Here is a 14,778-nt window from a genome sequence, read left to right as displayed (position 1 = left end):
CTCTACTCTTCCATCTCTCTTAATACTTTTTAGTTCATAATATTTAACAACAGAATACAAATTGCAAACGATTTTTACTATATGAACTTTAGTCTGAAAATAAGAGTTTATTTAAAACCTTTATCAAGTAATTGTTAGCTTTAAAAAAATATATTTTCAACTTAGCTTTCAGCTTATTTTTATTTTACTTTGAAGACGTGTACATATAAATACTTTATTTTCTAGTTACGGTCTTGCAAAAGATTTCTGCTCTAAGGATAAAATAATACTATACTAAAACTCTATGGACATAAGTTATAGAGAAAAATTAGCGATTTTATATACAATTATTTTTTATTATTTTTATTTACAGTCTCAATGAAAGTGATTAGTGACTTGTGAGTGTAATGTAACCGTACAATTTAATATGTATATGCAATTATAATAAAATTAAAAAAGTGGGTCCCAGAATTTTACCTCCAGTAGTTTTCAAGACATTTATGGTAAAATTAAAAGAAAAAATATTTAATTCAAAAAGTCGAAAAGCATACTTTTGTTAAGTCTGGCAAAAATTCACTTTATTAAAAAGCCGATGATTAAATAAAAATTTGACAAAGAATTTATATAAAATTTAATTCTGAGAAAATTGATATAATTTGAATCAATAAATACTTGATAAAATGTTTAGATTATTAAAAGCTAAACAAAACAACAAAAGATCACACAAATCACTACAAATTAGTAAAAAATTATTAATACACTGTATTTAAATTTTACTTTCCTGGTATCATAGCTCTAAGGCTATCCTGTAAAAAGGAAAAAGGAAAAAAGGGTTTGGGTTTTTTTATATTTTTCAACGTTTCACGACACCCCTCGAAAAAAATTAAAAGGATAATGTTCGTACGTAGTACATATGTACATGTGTTGGCGTGTTATAACTTTTGACGGGATAAACCAATTTTGACGAAATTTTGTACAAACTCGAGTATAAGGGGCAATTTTTATAAAAGTTTGGGGTCAATATCTTTGGAGGGGGGTAGACAGTTTTATGAGGTCAATTATCTCAAAATTTTGCAAACATAACCCCTCTTTATATTAAACTCAGTATCTACATGCGTGCTTATCTTACCAATTTAATTTTTTTTTAATTTCCCCAAAATTCCTTTCCTTCCCCAAAAATCGTAAAAGGTATCTTTTTATTTATTGCATATTTTTTTAATTAATTTTTTTGTCTTCCTAGGCATAGTAGTAGTGCAAGTGACCCCCAAAAAAATGTTTTAATGGCAATATTGCGGATGAGAGAGAGCTATTCAAAGTTTAAAAATGTATTTTTTTGGAATTAAAAACTTTTTTAAAATTTATTTTTATATATCATTATTAAGAATAAATAACTAATGCCAGAAAAGTATTACAACATTGTTGTCAGCTTTTTTATTTGCTTTCCAGTTGTTGTATGCGCTGAAGATAACACGAAGTTTTCTGTACTAAAAAGTGGAATTTTCAAACACGCAATTAATTTTCCTGTACTTGCTGAAGAACTTCTTTGTATCATAGGTAATATATGTTCACGATTATTTTGACGTTCTAAATTTAATAGAAATGATGCTCTTTCTCTCAGTTTTATATAATTATCTGTAAATACCTGTCTACTGGGAATAATTAGTCGATGAATTATTCGATAACATTTTCGTAGATAAAATGTATACCTGCGGTATTACTCGTTTGTGAATTTATTTCAGAATTTTTCTTTTTTACTGTTTCAAATGACTAACAACAATTGTTAGAGATAAAAAAAGAATACTACTATGTGAACAATTACTACAACACCAAGATTATTCATTAACATTTATTCTTCTCAATTTTATGTTACACTGAATTAATATGAATTCAGAACACTATTACAACAATGTTTAAAAAGTTAACCTATTAGATATGGGCTTTCTTTTGTTTCTGACAAACGAAAACGATATATATATCGTTTATAGGTTGAAAAAAAAATACTGTTTGTACAAATTGTTGGGAGAAAACAGGTTGAATTATTAATGTGTTAATGTTCATGACTCATTTTTTTCATAATATTGTTAAAGTGCTTGATTTTGCGTTTAAAACAGTTTCATTTTAATATTCTACTGAATTGGCTGCAGGATGTTTCGTTCGACACCAGGGAATATCATAAATCATTTTGTCACACCATTTGACATTTTTACGACCCTTCTATTCTGCATTTTAATATTTTCATAAATAATATTTTTAAAAAACAAAACAACATTTTCATCATAAGAATTATTTATCTTTTGATACTGTTCGATCTTAGCCGTAGTTTACGTCATATCTATATATTGGTAGAACAACTAACAACCTGTTCTCAGCAAACGGCTAACAGTTAATTCACTTTCATCTGTTTTCGTTAATTTAACCATCGTTAGAGTGAGCTGACAGCTCTGTTTGGCGATTCGACGTGTTTACTAAGCAAAAATACTATCGGGCGGAAAAAATAGTTTGTGCGGTAGTGAAACAGTTGGAAACAGTTTCCTATGAAACAACAGTTTAGTCAGACTATTTTCCGATAAATCACTATAATATATTCTGACGTGGTATTTATAAACCTTTGTTTATATCAAATTTTTTCATTACTTTAATGAGAGATAATTCCTATAAAGTATTGCAGAAACTTTCTGAAACAACCGGGTATATATATATATATCTGAATTTTTTTTTTTTACTTCCTTTCTGTGCTGTTCCAATTTTAAGTTTAATAAACTGTTTTTCTTTTGTTTTTTCTGATTTTAAGAAATAAAAAAAATATATATACATATCTTAAAAATTAATTTTAAATACTGAAAACTGAAATCACCAAGGTTTTAAAAAAGAAACAAACACTTTATTAGTTTAGAAAATTCCTTGTTTTTTATCCTACAATGATGACAATATATATTTTGTTTTTTTCATCCACTAAAATCAGGTAAATTATGTTCGAAAAAGTTAACCTTCTATTCCAAATTAATAAAAAGGAATATCTAAAAGGATATTTTCTTTTGGGAGGGATCCTTTTTGTTGAACGAGAACACCTAGGAATATCGGGAATGTCATATCAAACCAAAAATATACGTAATTATTATTTTTTTTGTAATTTGTCATAACCGATAATAGTAGTAGCCAATCCGATATAAGTCGCACGAAACTTAAAAATAAGGCACAGCATTCTCAATAATAATAATAATAATAATATTTTTGTTTTAATAATAATAACAAGAATTTACTGCTAGGCTTATTACGGAAAAGGTGAAGCGAAGTACTTTTTCCTTTTTTCTTTACTGAATCGAATACGTTATTTCGCATCAGCACAATTATACCACCGAAATGTAGGTGACATTCAGCCCTATAAGTTACATCTTCATTCTACTCAACATAGGAATTAAAATTACATCACTACTCTCAGAGAAGGCAACTCTCTTGTACCTCAATCTCTTTACAGGTGTCGTATTTATATATAAAACATTAATACACTTCTTTCTGTTATTATTGCTTATAATACGTAGAAGAATAATTGCGCTCGTTTTTATTAAATTTATTCATTAAATTATTTTTATTTATTATTTGACAATTTTTTTTTAGGTTACCATCAAAACGTTTTCTTTAAAATGCTGTTTTATATTTTTTCTCCTGAAAAATTACCCTAAATTTAATTGAATATTTTTATTAAATTTATAAAAGTAAACGCGGAAAGTACATAAATTTCATAGGTTTTATTTTTATTAAACGATAAAAAAATATCAACGTATACAAAATGATTCCTTTTTACTACTGGGGCACATATATATGTTTACAATATACATTTTAATAAAAAGTTGAACAAAAGTTGAAAGAAGGAAAAGTTGACAAGACGTGCGCATAAACAATAAAATTTGGACATTATAAATGCTGGAAAGAGAATATGTGCTTTCTACTGTTCACTGATGGTAGAATTATGCAGAAATGGCGCAGAGCGAAATAATGTTCTAACTTTTCCAGACAGAGATGTGACTTTCGTTTACATCCCACTTTTAACAAAACTACAGCTCACACGACCGCCCTCTGTTTTTCAGCATCCCTCTCTTCCAAATCCGATGCAACATTTGCTCTTTCAGAAACAAAATAACAAAATGCAAAACCGAGATTATATATCTAAAGCACTTAGAAATATTTAGTAAGGAAAAACAAGATAAACTAATGTTTGGAATTGTAGTAATCGTAGTTACTGAAAAAGTAAAACCATTTAAATCATAAATTTCAAGTTTATTCACTTCTTTTTTGTCTAATCTGGAATTGTTTCCACGGAGTATTAAGATCTGATGTTTTTTTTTCTATTTCATCTTTTATTTTTAAAACAAATAATAACAAGAAAATAAAGATTATTTATGTTTCTTGAAAATTAAAGACCCACTAAATAATGAATTCATAAAATCGGTTCTCCTTTTTTTATATTTAATTAAAATAATATTATATTTATGTCCTACAACCCTAAAGTGACTTTAATCAAAACAATCTCAAAATATTTTATTAAAGTTACCAGGAAAGAGGGATTATCTAATAAAAATGTTTCCAAACATCGAACTTGACTGCATTTGGTGATGAGTGAAGTTTAAAAATACTTAATAAAATAAAATGAATAATAATAATAATAAAACAACTTAAAAAAATAGTATAATAATAGAAAAGCAGATGAATTATAGTCAGTTATTTTAATTGCAGTACTAAAAAAGGATTGAGAGAAGAGTAGAAGAAGTGTTAGGAGAAGACCAATTTGGTTTCAGGAAAAGTACGGGACAAGGGAAGTAATTTTAACATTCAGATTGATAGTAGAAAGAAGATTAAAGAAAAACAAACCGACATACATAGCATTTATAGACTTAGACAAGGCATTTCATAACGCAGACTGAAATAAAATGTTCAACATTTTAAAAGATTTAGGGTTCATGTATAAAGATAGAAGAACAATTTCTAACATTTTTTAGGAACCAAACTGCAACAGTAATAATCGAAGAACATAAGAAAGAAGCCGTAATAAAAAATGGAAGTTCGACTAGGATGTTCCCTATCACAGTTACCTTTTAATCTTTACATAGAACTAGCAAAACTACCTTTTAATCTTTAAAGAACAATTCAGATCCGGAGTAGTAGTCCAAGGTGAAAAGATAAAGATGCTGCGATTTGCTGATGATATAGTAGTTCTAGCTTAGAGTAAAAAATATTTAGAAGAAACAATAGATGGCGTGGATGAAATCCTACGCAAAAACTGCCGCGTGAAAATAAATAAGAACAAAACGAAAGTAATGAAATGTGGTAGAAGTAATGTAGATGGATCACTGAATATAAAAATAGTATGAGAAAAGATTACGGTGGTAGGAGAATTCTGTTATTTGGGAAGTAGAATTACTGAAGATGGACGAAGCACGAGCGATATAAAATGCCGAATAGCATTAAGTGAAACGAGCTTTCAGTATGAAATATAATTTCCTTACATTAAAAATTAATTTAAACGCCAGGAGAACATTTTTGAAAGTATATGTTTGGAACGTAGCTTTATATGGAAATAAAACTTGGACGATCGGAGTACCTGACAAGAAAAGATTAGAAGTTTTTGAAATGTGCTGCTATAGGAGAATGTTAAAATACAAATGGGTGGATCTAATGACAAATGAAGAGGTGTTGCAGCAAGTTGATGAAGAAAGCAGAATTTGGAAAAATATAGTTAAAAAAAAGAGAAAGACTTATAGGTCACATATTAAGGCATCATGGAATACTCGCTTTGATAATGGAGGGAGAGATAGATAGGAAAAATTGTATAGGCATGAATATAAATATACATGTACATATTTGGAATATGTAAAATAAATTGTTAGGGATGTAGGATGTATACCGAAATCAAACGACTGGCACTAGGGAATCGTGGAGAGCTGTATCAAACCAGTCAAATGACTGAAGACAAAAAAAAGGATATGGAAAAACAGTATGAAGAAAAGAATTTTGAAAAAATAAGATTAGGATCCAAAAGAAAAGACTTCTCTGTAGATTTCTTAGCATTTGAGAACGATCTTACATCCTAGCAAAAGATTTAAAAACAGCCAAAGAACAGATCAAGACATTGATGAAATAGTTGAAAAAACTGGCCTACTAATAACTTTTGAAACAAGGGAAAAATAAACTCTTGAAAAGAGCTCATAACAAATATAAAAAATGCCCCCTAACAGATTAGCATAAGATGCGGTAAAATCAAGAGAGCTGACATTCAAATACCTTGGAAAAACAGTACAGCCAAACGAGGTAAATATAAAAGCTAATAAACCGGTATCACAAAATTCACAAAAACTTTATGGAGTGACCAAGATTATTTGGATTGACCAAGCCAAAAATGTGAACTCGGGTGTCTTTGTGATTTTGAGTAGACCGTCTTGAACCCACCCCACCTCGGACAAATTTTGCAGTAATTCATCTTATCATGGGTAATGAAATGGATAGAGCCGATACTAGCCCAAAACATTTCAGCGAATTCCTAAACTTTTGTGAATCTTCCTTGCGAATAAGATCATTAATGCGATTTTCAAAGCGCCAGTCAGATATTTCACCGCTCTTCCGCTATGATGAAAATCGGTGACCTTGTTCTGTCCGATTTAACCTGTTCGATCTACTTATAAAAATTTGCACGTTTTACATACTTTTCAAGGTACTATTTTAACATCTGCGAGTGAATTCCGACAAGTTTTATACCATCAGAAGATAAAATTCTTATCACAGCCGTTGTTTTACCACGGTACATCTTTCAAGCGGAGTCAACTTGTTGAAATACATAGAAAAGATTATAATAATGGACATTTTTTTCTAATAGGTGATATCTGTCAGGGATGCCAAATTGAACAACAGACAATTTTAATTTATTAATTAAACGGTTTACCCGCTGTTGCCATTTTTACTTTTAATAATTTACCGACCCGTGAAGTAATAATTTTCAATTATCTTTAAACTTTGAATCTTAAAATTCGATACCATTTTTTTTTAAATAGCAATTTATCAATCATTCATTTTGTGCGAAAACCTAAAAAAAAAAAATTAAAAGAATAAATTATCGAAAAAATAATAAACCGACTTGGTCGTATCAAAAATTGTTTAAAACAAACGTTTTAGCCAATGTTTAGAGCTCTAACGATCACTTTAAACCGATTCGATACTGTGTCTATTAAAGGAGGTATGATGTTTTTTGTCTTTAAAATCAAATTTTTTCAACCCCCTTAGCCAATGGTTGGTGAAATCAAAAAACTTTACTTACATAAGTTTTAGGTCCTTAACCAAAAAATAGTAGGAACTTCAAACGAATTCTATATTTTACTTAACAAGAAAGTTACAGCAATATTTTGTTTTTTCGAAAAGCCCCACCCCATTTCCATTTCCATAGTACAATTTTGGCCGTTAACGCAAACTCGACCGAGATTTTCTGACGAGTTATTTTTAAGGAACAATTTGAAAGTAATTGGCGCAAAATGAAATGTATATATAAACTTTTGAGCTGACGGTAGTTTTAGGGTCTGGTGATGTGAAACGCGAAGATTGTCCAAAATTTTCCGGAAGTCGAATCATGGTATCCATTACAACAGGTAGCTTTCTTATGAAATCTACCTAAAACATTAGATTGTCCAAAAGTATAATGAAATAAACTTTTTTTGTAATTTGGGGGATTTTACCCATTTACAACCCCTTAAAACTGGATAATTCATTCGGTTTAAAAAAAAAATTGATATTTTGCATAAAAATAAAAACAATAATTTATTTTTAATTATTATAGACCTTTTAATGATTTTGAATAAAATCCATTTAAAACCATGACCTCGTTTATATTATACATCGGACCTTTAATTATTTAACATCATGTCAATATTTTCACCTCATTTAAATATAAAGTGATGCGTTTACAAAATGTAAGCTGCCCTTATCCTATTCTTATTATATTATAATATAATATTAAATTTAAACTTCTTTTCATGTTATAATTTATTATAAGCGTGTCATTACACGCGTGTTATTAATTTTTTTTTTATAAGATAGGCATTTTTAATATTATTATGTTCTATTAAATGAAATGTTTTATCTCTTTAATTTATGGATAATTTAATTTTTAAATAGCAAATGTAATAATAGTTTTTATTACTTTAGAACGGAACACTCGTTTATAATTTAATTTTGTTATATGTTGACATTAGAATAAAAACAAATAAATAAATATATATATACACACATATAACCTTTTACTTCAGGGTTATTATCTTTTTTCCTCTTTAGCCTCAGGAACTACCGTAAGGTATTACTTCAGAAGGTGAAATGAGGATGATATGTATCAATGTAAATGAAGTGTTATCTTGTACAGTCTGAGGTCGACCATTCCTGAGATGTGTGGTTAATTCAATCCCACCCACCAAAGAACACTGCTATCCACTATCTAGTATTCAAATAAGTAAAAAAGTTATTCTTGTCTTTGCTAGGATTTGAACCTTAGAACTCTCGAATTCGAAATCAGCTGATTTGTGATGACGTGTTAGCCACTAGACCAACCCGGTGGTTTTACCAGTTAAGCCTGCTACTCTTCAAGATCTGCAAAATCGAAGTGTAACAGCAGTGAATTCAATAACCAGGGACCAGTTACCAATACAAATAATTTGCAACGAATTAAAATAATTAACTGTTATTAATAAAACTCGATTTTTACATCCTAGTACGAAGTAAAGGAAGTATTGTGATGGCGAAAAATTTCGGTTTTCATATTTCAATGGAAATTTCCATTTGACCATCACTGAATCCATTTTAACTATTTTCGGCGTTATGTCTGTACGTATGTATCTCGCATAACTCAAAAACGATTGCGCATAGAATGTTGAAATTTTGGATTTAGGACTGTTGTAACATTTAATTGTGCACCTTCCCTTTTGATTGTAATCGACTTGATCAAAAGTGTCCAAAAAAGCCCAAAATCCAAAACATTTGAATTTGGACAATCAGAGGTTAATAATTATTAATAATTCGATATAATTAAATTAAAAAAAGTTGAATAAAGATTTCACCGGTGCTAAGGAGGGGATAAAAAAATGTCTACCTTAATGGTAAGAAAAACTTCAAATTTCCTCAATACGACAGTGGTTACATGTGAAAAAAGTTTCACATGCTTAGCATACGACAAGCCCCATCTTACAATTCCAGCAATATTTTGGTGATCCCTTGCCGTAAGAGTTGGATATATCAAAAAATTGTTTCAGACAAAAGTTTTAGGTAATGTTTACAGGACTAACGACTACTTTAAACCGATTCGATACTGTGTCTATTAATCTAGGTATGGTTATTTTGGTCTTCAAAACACCATGTTTTTCACCCCCTGGGCCAGTGGTTGGTTATATCAAACAACTTTACTTAGATAAGTTTTAGATCCTTAATCAATGAACAGTAAGAACTTTAATTAAATTCTATATTTTACTTAATAAGAAAGTTTAGCGATTTTTTTGGGGGGAGGGTTTTGGTCATCCCTTGTCGTAAGGATTGGTCATAACAAAAATTGCTTTAGACAAATGTTTTAGGTAATGTTTAGAGGACTAACGAGCAATTTGAACAGATACAATATTGTGGATATTAAAGCAAATATGATTTTTTGTCCTCAAAACCCTATTTTTTCTATCCCTGAGTCAATGGTTGGTGATATCAAAAAACTTTACTTACATAAGTTTTAGGCCCTTATCCAAAGAATCGTAGGAACTTTACTTAATCGTAGAAATCGATATTTTACTTAATAAAAAAGTTATAGTAATATTTTTTTCCTGAAAAAGCCACCCCATGACCACTCCCATGGTCCGATTTTTCCCGTTAACGAACTCAATCGAGATTTTGGGTCGAGTTGTTTTAGGCAACAATTTGAAAGTGGTTGGCGCAAAATTACGGTAGTTATCGTGTCCACAAGAAAGTCAAATTATATATATATTTATATATATAAATCTTTGTGCTGACGGTGGTTTTCTGGTCTGGCGGATGTGAAACGGGAACCTATGTCGAAATTTTCCAGAAGTCGAATTATAGTACCTATTATAATAGGTAGCTTTCTTATGAAATCTACCTAAAGGAAATGCGGAGATTTTACGTAGAGTTGAGCCTGAGCTAAGCTTTAATGGAATGCTAAATAAATTCATGTCACAAAGTCTATATACTAAATTAGTAAATACTTGCCGGTTAGGTCCCGTTTTGCTCGCCTAACTGTATAGCCAGCAAGTTTGTGAAAATATTAAGTATTTTACACAAGTAATTTAAGAAAAGAAATATTATTTTGTAGAGAATATTTTTCTGAATATTTTGGTGTGTTTAGTTTTAAAATCGGTTTAAGAAGTGAGTAGATACGGAATTTAATAGTTTTTAATAGAAATATAATTTTTAAAGCTAGCCATATTGATAAAAGGGAGTTAGTTGGCTTGGGTACGCCGTCATCTTCGTTTAGTCTTGTGTGTGTTCGTGTGATGTTGTGTTTGTTGCCAGTCCTGTTACTTGCCAGAGTTGCCGGGCGTATCCGCTCTGCCCACCACCATTGGTCCTGCCTGTGCCATTAGCAGATAAATAAAAAACTGATGTGGGCACCACATGACTTCCTTGTACGCCTATTAAATTCCATATACTTTTTTTTTTTTTTAAATGAAACTATACAAAATTTTATTTTATTAATAACTTTTGATATTTTTTCAAATATTTGTTTTTATTGTTATTATTGAATTTTATTTATCATAAAACCCTTTTTTACAATCAGAGGTTAATAATTATTAATAAATCAATATATTTACATTAAAAAAAGTTGAAAAAAAAAATGAAGTCTGATTCGAACCTTCCCCGTGTAAGAACCAAATATTTTATTAATTAAACTTTTATTTGGCTATTACTCGGGAATCAATGAAAATAAGTATCACTTACGATATATCGTTGAAAAGCTGTCAATGAGGACTTATTACTGCAGTTAATAAAAAGTCCAAATCTGGACTTTGGGGTTTTTTGGACATTTTTGGTTCAATCGATTGTAATCAAAAGGGAAGGTGCACAGCTAGATTTTACAACAATCCTAAATCCAAAATTAAAACATCCTACGGCTAATCATTTTCGAGTTACGCGAGATACATACGTACGTACGTACGTACAGACGTCACGTCGAAACTAGTGAAAATGGATTCAGGGATGGTCAAAATGGATATTTCCGTTGAAATCTGAAAACCGACATTTTTAGCGATCACCATACTTCCTTTTCTTCGTACAAGGAAGTAAATACATGAGCATATATGACAAAGAAACAAACCCACTAACCATCCTTTTTTATCGGAAAGAATTATTCTAATTTTTTTAATACCGCAAAAAGTTTTTGAATATTTTTTTAATATCATATTGTACATGATTACACTGTAACGACCCAATATTAAGATTAAGGAAAAAAATTAAATATATTACAAACATTTTCTTGATTTACATTAGGAAACTTGAGAGGAACCTTCCGTTTAATATAATAAAAAATTCGACGAAATAACTTAATTTAGTTAGAAAAAGTAGAATAAAAGTGGAATGATAAACCTCTCCTTAGAAGTCAGTTTAAACTAATTAATTACCATTTTATTGAGTTACACATTTACATTACAAATGGGATTGTCATAATTACACTCAAATGGCTAACAATACGCGTATATTTCATTTTATGAGTAATTAAACATTCTCTTTGAACATCAGTACTTATCTGATAATGATTATGTCAATAGTTACAATTATGTTCCACCTCACATAACCCACCCAGAATCTACAATACGTGGGAGAGAAACCATAATTACTAGCAAAAATTTCCAGACGAAAATTTAAATCTTGGATAATTTTTATATTATAGCATGTAATATAAAAGCCAATGATTAATAAATTATGCGCACCCTAAAATAACTTTCTAATAGTTAAATATAAAAAAAATGAAATTAGGCAAACATTCCTACGACAAAAAGATTTTTTTTCCCCGTATGAGGCACCACAACCTAAGTCCCCATTTGGGGGAGGGAGAGAGAATTAAATTTTAAATGAAAAGAGTAAAGTTTTGACGCATCGTTTTAAAGGGTATTAAAAACAAATTCTTGACGTAAATATTTTCGAACCAAGTCAACTATAACCAAAATGGCTGCAATTTAATGTTTTTCGCCGCCAGTTGCAAAAGAGGGTTATAAATACTACTTAAGTAGATCGAGCCGTGGGTCAATCGCAACTTCGGTGAGGTATCCTACTAGTTGACCCAATTTCTGACTGACCATGACGTGTTCCGGGTATATTTATATGCCAGCAGGAGGGCAGACAACCCCCTCTGTTTATACTGTGGGGAGTTGGACACACCAGAACACGTCGAGTTCGACTGCCGAACGTGGGTCATCGATCACCACGGCTGTGAAATGGTCACTGGACCCCTTGCAGTCGAGAACATCGTCGAGCGTATGTTGTCCGCAGTGGAAGAGTTTCGGGTAATAACCAGTTTCATCACAAGTATTCTTAACGGAAAAGTCGAGACGACGAAGTGGCGAGGGGATGAGGTACAGCCCCCTGCGGAGCTGCCGTTGGTAGGTGCTTGCACTGATGGGCGGTAGTGATGAGATTCTGGGACTCTCTCGACCCTTCGTGAAAAGACCGACACCCTGTGTGGGCCCCCTTCATGGATCCTCACATTAGAAACTAAGGCATCAGGGCTGAATGTCAGCATGGGAAGGTCTACTGGAAGGCCGCAGAACACGACCGGTTTGCTGGGAGGGGGAAGTGAGGGACAGCTCCCTGCGGAGCCGTCGTTTGTCCGCGCTTGCGCAGGTGGAAGGCGGTAATGATGCACGGAGACTCGGATTCCCCCTTGCCAAAGGCACCTCCCGGGGCCGTGTAGTGCTTGATCGTGGATCCGGCCTCAGGATGGAGAGTTGATGAGGTGGTTACGTTTAGTCGGTAGGGCATACATGCGCACATTAATAACAATTAGCGGAACCTGTTGCGAATCAGAAATTTTGTCCGTAAATGGAATTCCCTCATCAGAAAAAAATACTACTTAAGTAACTGCTTAACAGTGAAACAATCGCAAAATTAAATTCACAAAATGCAACGAATTTTTCTGTTTTATGTTGGATATCATGAATTTGATAACAAAGCGTTTTAGGACATATGACAGTATAAACGTTTGTTTTATTTCAAGTCCTAGAACCTGTTCCCAAATTATTTCCCTTTCTTCCTGATTCATTTCTATAATACCACTACTTAATTGTGTATTTTAGAGCACTTTTAAAATTATGAGTACGTGTTAAAAAATCAAATGATTGCCATTTTGGTAGCCCGATGTGTTTTTACATTAAAATTTTGTATTTCAATGCCCTATAAAATAATCTGTCGTAACTCAATCTTTTCCTTTAAAAATATTGAGTTGCCCTCCTAGAAGAATTGAGTGAGGTTATCTCATACCAAAGAATAAATTGTTTCTAAGCAAGAGCATTTCGAAATCACATTTTTCTATTTTAACAATTAAAAAGTTATTTAAGGCTAACCATATTTTTTTAGCACCCGGTATATAACAAAAAAAGTCGACAAATGAAAAAAAAACCCGTACCCCATTTTTGACTGATTACTGAACTTTCCTTCTTGCAGCGTAAATCAAGAGCTATGATGCCAGGAAAGTAGGCAGGAAAATTTGTTTTTTCTTTTTTTTTTTTTTGTTGGCCTACATTGGACCACTTAAGTCAATTTTTATAAGACGGGTTTTTCAGTTTCCAGTTAGTGCAATACTTTTTCATTCTTTCGGATCTTAATTTTCTTTCTTGGTTTGAAATCATCCTTCCTACAGTTTGTCTGTTGATTTTCGTTTGTAGTCTAGTTTGTTTGTCTTTGAGTTTCTTAATTTTGTCTGTTTTGTTCTTCAAATCTTCCACTTTAATTTAGAGTTCCTTCATGTCTTGTTTGATTTCTGTAATCTACTTTATGTTGGTTTTGCTATTCCATAATTTTTCTATTATTTTCCTGCTGATTCTATTTTCCGATTTTCTGATTAGGTGCCCCAAGAATGACATCCGTTTCTTTTTGATTCTGCTGGTTACTGGTTCTATTTTTTTTGCAGACTGTTTCATTTGAAGCGAGCCTCCAGTGACCATTTTTTTGATATTTTTTTTGTTTATTTACGTTCTGATTAACGTTCTTTCTTTCTTGAGGATCTTGTCTATTGCTGCAGTATTGGTTGTTTTGAAGATGGTCTCACTCGCATAGTAATTTCTGGTTGAGTAACTGTTTTATAGTGTTTTTATTTTGTTGCTACTGAGGGTTTTTTTTTATTGTAGGTGTTCTTGATAAGATGTTGCGCCCTAATCACTTTGTTTATTCTGTTATGCCAAGCTGGTTTTTACTACTTGAGGTTTTTTTGTTATGATTTCTCCAAGATACTTGAATTTATCTACAATTTTAATCTCTTGGCCATTTACTGAAGTTTAATTTGCATGTGGGGGGGGGGTGGTCTGTTAACATTATTTCTGTCTATTCAAAAGATATTTTGAGATCGGTTCGCTGTGCTATCTCTTGTAGTGATAGTGAATTTTTTACTATAGAAAAAATGTACTTTTTTATTCAATATTTTTTATTAAATTAACATTATCTTCTACTTTACTCTTTACTTATTTTAATTCTTATCTCTACATTTTCCAATTTCCTAAACTAGAAAATAATATTCCATATCGGGGGTAAGTGTGTTTCTATAAAACCAGGAAGCGATTTAAGGTT

Source organism: Lycorma delicatula, chromosome 3 (genome assembly GCF_047948215.1).
Source record: "Lycorma delicatula isolate Av1 chromosome 3, ASM4794821v1, whole genome shotgun sequence".
NCBI lineage: Eukaryota > Metazoa > Arthropoda > Insecta > Hemiptera > Fulgoridae > Lycorma > Lycorma delicatula.
Note: the sequence above shows the minus strand (reverse complement) of the source record.